This window comes from Hipposideros armiger, unplaced genomic scaffold (assembly GCF_001890085.2).
Source record: "Hipposideros armiger isolate ML-2016 unplaced genomic scaffold, ASM189008v1 scaffold_124, whole genome shotgun sequence".
In the NCBI taxonomy this organism is placed as follows: Eukaryota; Metazoa; Chordata; class Mammalia; order Chiroptera; family Hipposideridae; genus Hipposideros; species Hipposideros armiger.
The window spans coordinates 127,251-133,608 of NW_017731474.1; the positions used below are offsets into that span (position 1 = coordinate 127,251).

General features: G+C 35.8%; 1 protein-coding gene across 7 annotated transcripts in view; it reads right to left on the minus strand.

The window, feature by feature from the left end:
- PRUNE2 (prune homolog 2 with BCH domain) overlaps positions 1 to 6,358 on the minus strand; it is a 246,346-nt gene that overhangs the window by 28,110 nt on the left and 211,878 nt on the right. The window lies entirely within an intron of this gene.

Here is a 6,358-nt window from a genome sequence, read left to right on the forward strand (position 1 = left end):
CTTACAGAGGTTAACACCATCCTGACCGCATAAAGGACACTCAGTGAAGTCTTGTTACTTACTGATTGAACAACCACATCCATTGCTGAGGCCAAACTGAGGGTGGGGATAAATGGAGGGCTAGAGCTATTTTGTGTCAGTAGTGGTCCAAGAGAGTACAGGCTGATACCAACTCATCCTTGATCATACAGATTGAAGACCACAGGCCTTTCTGATGGGTTGAAAGGCTATTTATCAGGCCTAGGTAATCTTGTTTTCCTTACGCTACATTTCCTGGCTTATCCTGAGTGCCCAGAGTCTTTTGGGGGCCCATAACTTAGTATCTTGATGATACTGCTAGCTTAGATCTCTGCTCTAAGTCTCTTCCAATGGAGCTGATCCCCTTTCCCTATTGGGAGCACATTGGACATACATTTGATATTACTTCATATGGATTTTTTAAAGTATGCTACAGAAAGATTTTATAGTAAGCAAGAAACAAATAACTTTGTAGACCAGAATTGCTCCAAGGCTGAAAATTCTCAAGACTCCTATTTGTGAGTGCATAAGGCAATACAAAAGCCCACTGTGCATCTTGGGGGAGAAATTAACTTCCCATTCTTGTGCATTCAGAAAAAGCAACCAGGTTAAGTTTTTTTAAAATAATAAGCAGCAATTGTTTCCATATTTTACTTCAAATACTAGCAGAATTTAACAATGTTTAAGTAATTTGAAGGAAAAGATTATTTATAACTTTCAAAATAATTTTGTGAGATATTATCATTTTATGGGAAACGAACTTTCACTTATACTGTACTTTATTTGTATTCTTTTTATGGGACTTTGATAATAATAATCATAATAGCAATACTTTATTAAGTAGCTACCATGTATCAGATACCACAGTAGGTATTATAACAGATATGACACAGATGCAAAAACTAGCTCTGAAGTAGTTACTTCAGGTCACAGCATTAGTGTAAGCAAATATAGTCAAACTCTCACCTTTTCTACTCTTCTAAGCTGTCACATTACACCTTGAATTTTACTATGAGGCTGTGAAAGAAACTTGGACTAAGAAACTGTACCTGAATTACTTTTACTATTCACCTGCACTTTAATAAACTACTCCACACTTAGCTTGGAAACCAGAACAGAGCACTCAACAAAAATTGGGAGATGAGTGGATAAATAAAGCTTGGACAAGTTCCTGGAAATATTGGTAATCTGTAAGGGGGCCACAACAAAGCCATTCTGTTCTGGAAGATTCCTCAAGATACATTCAAACATGTCTAATTACCTGTGACTTAGAATAGTAAAATGAAGTCCAGTTGGGAAGCAATCCTAGACTTTTCTGCCAACATCAACAGCTCCCGCCATCGACAGCACCTTGCCTCACTCAGGCTCCCTCTGGGTTCTCACTAGGACTCGACAGCTTACTAAGGATGGAAAGCAGCAACCTTTGGCTTCAGATCAAGCACTGCTTGTCAGATGCAAATCCATCCATCTGCCTATGGAATCCCTTCCTGCTTCTCCCTTCCTACTTAGGTTAAGGCCCTTGGATGCTCATCTTAGCTCCCTTCCCGGGACCCTGTTTTCCATCTGGTCTGTGTGCCCGCAGAACCCTGGGTTCTGATGTGGGTTTGTCATTCGTTGTTCCTGTACACACATGCTCTCTCGCCTGCAATGAACTTGACAACCACAAACCCCTTTTCGTCCTGTTTGGGACTATTTGGCCTGCTCTAACTTGGCTCTGGTGATCTGTGTTGTGTGGGTTTGTTTTGTTTTATTTTCAGCATGCTTTTAATGAGGCTACTTTGTTTAAAAAAAAAAAAGTTTGTACGCTATATTGTTTTTTTTGGATTATAGCAGTAAAACACACTAATAAAAGTGCAAGCAATACAGAAATTGTTCATGAAAACAGCAACAGTTGCCAATGCCACTCTTACTCATTGTTTAAAGTATATTCTGTCTATGTGCTTTCCCCCCCAAATGTATGATTATTCCATATATTTTGCATGTTCTATACATATTGTTCAATAATGTGCTCCTACCTAATAAAATAGTCTTTTTATTTCAATGAATATAAACCCTGCTCATTTTAAAAATAGTCCTACAGAATTGCATTTTATTGTTGTCTTTTAGTTTATCAGTCCCATAGTGATGGAAAATTACTTTAATTCCATTTTGTTGTTGTTGTTCCTTAAAAACAATTTGCTTCAATAACTATCTTTGTGCAGGTAGCTATAGGCTAAATTTCTAGCAGTGGAATACTGGATCAGAAGGTATAGGCACTTAAGGTTTTTATGGACATTTTTGCATTAAATATATCACACCATAATGTATAGAGTTCCTGTTTCCTCACACTGTCAGAAACACTGGAGGTTATCAAAGTTTTTAACCCCTGACAATTTAGGGTGAAACTGTCTCTTTGTTGTTTTAATTTGTATTTCTTTAATTATTAAAGCAGGTGAGAATTTTTAAGTGTTTATTAGCTATTTACATTCATTTCTCTTACTGATAGGGAGGCATCTGGTAAGTCCCTTGTCTATTGTTCTTATTAATATTTTAGAGTTCTTATATAGAACTTTGTCATGTATTGCAATTAGTTTCCTGTCCTATGCTTACCTTTTAAATTTGTATTTTTTCAAATAGAAACATTTTATATAGTTGACTATTAATTTTTGTCTATGCTTTTTTACTATTGTATCACAGTAAGAAAGGACAACTCTACCTTAGAAGTACATATGTATACACACACAAAAAAACCCATTTTCTTACAGTTTATTTTTAAAAACAGCATTATTCTTCATTTTAGCATCAAAATTTGAGGCTGGACCTTTTTTATGACATGTTATTGCTAATGTTTCAGAGGGCGAGGGCGGGCCAGTTGCTGGAGTTCCTTCTCCTTTCCCACCTTTGATGAGTGCCATAAATGGGGAAAAGAGATTATTGAAGGGCTAGGGGTACAGGAAATTCTCTTACGGTATTCATTTCTAGAAGTCAACAATATATAAGTTGGTAAGAAGTAAAAGTAACTTTATTTAATTCCTTGAATTAGCAATATCCTCCCGATCTTAATAATTCTTCTGCTATAACTATAAATTAACCACCCTCCCCCCAGCCATCATTTTGTCACAATTTTGAAAAATTTCAGGTCTCATTTAACTCTCTATCCCCAGGCCCTCCAGATTTAATTTTTGGTTTCATGCCTTCTTCACTAAGAAATGCTTGATTTTCTTTGTCTCCTTTTCTCAATAACAATTTTTTTCTCTCTGGCAACTGTTGAAGTCAATTAAACCCTGTTACACAGGGGAGAAGTCAACTTGAACATTTTCTCTTGTCTTTTGTGAAATGATTTAGTACACGAGCTCTTGAATGTCCTGTGCTACATGAACCACAGTGGGGAATCCACTGTTGGTGTCACCATGGACTAATTAGAGATGACGTCTCCGCAGGGGAACCTACATCTATGAAAGGTGGCTAGCTTTCTATACTGTGATCTTGCACTGATAATGTAAATAACCTTAGAAGACACGATGTTTGAACTTTTTCTTATTAGAGGAAGATATTCTGTATACAGTTAAGAAGTCTTTAAAGTTTTTTTTTGGTGCCAAAGCAGTCAGGCAATAAATTTAAACATAAAAACTCAGTGTACAAAAGTACAAAGAAACATCATTCTTTCAGACCACACCATTATAATATAAGGTTGCTTGTGGGTACACTAAAATAAACTTAACACTTGGTTAGTTTATATGCAGAGTTAAAACATGGAATTGATTTCATAAGCTGCTTGCCTGCAGGATGTGAAAACAGTAGAAGATTACAGACAGGGAAGTTATATAAAGTGACTCCCTGATTATCTGGAAAAAAATGTTGGGTGCCTAATTATTACAGAGAAAACTGTCATTCAGGGTTAGTTTTAGAAAAGATAACTTAAATGAGGTCACTAAACATCACTTAAGAAGAAAAAATATACAAGTGCACATGAGTATTTCTTATAACATTCTTATCAGAAATAGGCTAAAATTCTTTATCATTTTTGCATTTCTCTTATTAAATAAATGTGTTTCCTGAGATCTGAATTATGGTAAAAATAACTTTGTGGTTGGTTTGGAAAACAGAAACCAGTCATCATCTTTTCAAACTTTTGGAAATATTTAAGTTTCTAAGATTAGCACAATAAAGCATTAAAAAAAAAATCTCAGATGTCCCTTAATAGAGAGATTGCCCTACTAAGTCCTTCACTATCTACATATTTCTGATATCTTGGACACCTGTATATATCAAAGGAAATCAAGTCTTAATTATATTGTACTTTGAGTGATATTTTCCAACTATTTGGACACAACAATTAAAGAAAATTGTTTGGAAGTAAAGACCAATTGAACACCTTTTGATAGTGAAATTCAAAATTTTTTCATAAGCAAAATTATATTGTGGGCATGTAACTTGACAATAATGTTTAATCATCAGCTACTGTGTGAAACAGGAAAATGGTGTGAAAGTCCTTTATTAAGCACTTGGTAAAGCAAGAGCCCTCAAGTCATGACAATGGCTGGATAAAGGGTGTGTAAATGTGTGTGTGTATGTTGGGCGCCGGGGGGCTATCAGGCTCAGCTTCAGGGACGTTAGCCTAGCCTACTGAAAGACTCTCTCCTATTCATGGTCAGTATATTTATGGAGAAGCAGCAAGGCCCAGGAGTCAAGGCCAATTCAGGCCTTGAGTGCTGGCTCTGATACTTACTAGCTACATAGCCTTAGGTAAATTACCTAAGCTTTTTGAGCCTCAGTGTCCTCATCTTAAAATGGGGAACCATAATAACCTATTCAGGGAGTTGATATGAGGATTAAAATAATTAATATTTATAAAGCACTTAGCACGGATCTTGGGACATAGCAAGCACTATGAAAGTGTTTAGTAAATAAAACAAATTACTGACCAAATACTTTTGAAACAATGTGCCTTAAAAACTCCATTGTTTTTTAGAATGTATATGCCTAGTTTGAAATAGTCACACAAGAAACCAAAACAAAACAAAACAAAACAAAACAAAAAACCATGCAGCTTTCAAGCATTTATTTCATACTTTGTATTCTATCCCTCTTCTACAATCAGTTATGCATGTCTCCATTTTAGAAAATATAGCTATTTAGATGTACTTTGTGTTTTCAATGTTTAATGTTTTTGCTGAAAACAGTGTCTAAACATACATCTTTTGTTTGAAAATCAGGGTGGACTTTAAAATTCAACTTACATTAACATTCTGTCCTTTGAATTTAAGACCTAAAAGTAGGGTTGTGGTAGCTGTTAAACTGGTTCTTTCAACATAACTGTATCGGCTAAATAAAAAGAACTATGTCAGCAAGTGGCAGCTTTAATTACCAGTTTGCTCAGCCACTACCACTTTGCTTGGCAGTTTTACTATTTATAAAAATAAAGGTTCAGATGTGGTGTGATACAGCTCCCCAGTGCGACAGAAAAGTACAGGGGGAGGTGAGGGAAGGGCTTGTGGGGTCATGCCACAGCTGCCTTCTGCAGGGTTGTAAATCAAAGCGTGATTCTTACATGTGAGAATATATTAGCAGGAGAAGGGCTGGGGCAGCTGGGGGCAGCTGGGATGGATGGAGTAGCTGGCGAAATGTCTCGGAGATGGTAGAAAAGAAATGAATTCAAGACCGTCTTTTGCCTCTTATTTGTATATTTCAATCTACAGGGTCAAATACCCAGATAACTATAGAAATTCAAAAACATGACAAAAATGAAATATAAAATCCCCACTTAAAACACAATAAACTGTAGAGCAAGTAGTTTAGCCACTTCCATTTATTTTTAGCTTGAGGAGCTAAAACCTTACACTTTGTGAAGGCAGGGTCTCCATCTGTGCTGGTCATGCTGTAGTCTCAGTGGGTCAATGATCACTGGTTGAATTAATTCACTAATTTGATGAATTCCTTAATTTCTTAATTATGCTCTCCGATGAATGACACTCCTAGAATTAGCATAGCTCTAAAAGTCAGGGCATCATTTATTGGTAATATTTCTTTTTAAGCAATTTTAAAGATGACTTAAAAAATTTTTAAGAAAACTTTTCATTGTACGAAGAATTTTTATAATGTATCAAAGCAATAGCTGTGGCCAGGATTCTCTTACTTTCAATTCCAAATATGATAATGTCAGGGAATGCCACCCTGTAAAACAGAAACTACATGACGCCATTTCTGAAAAGTAAATGCTTTGTATTTATCCATATTTCTTAACAAACCCAATTTCGGTGAGCAACAGATATAACTAAAATGAGACTGATATTCATATCAGGAGTGTCTGTGTTTAATCAAGCAGCTTTTAATTTTTTCCCTTTTTATTCTTTCCCCACCA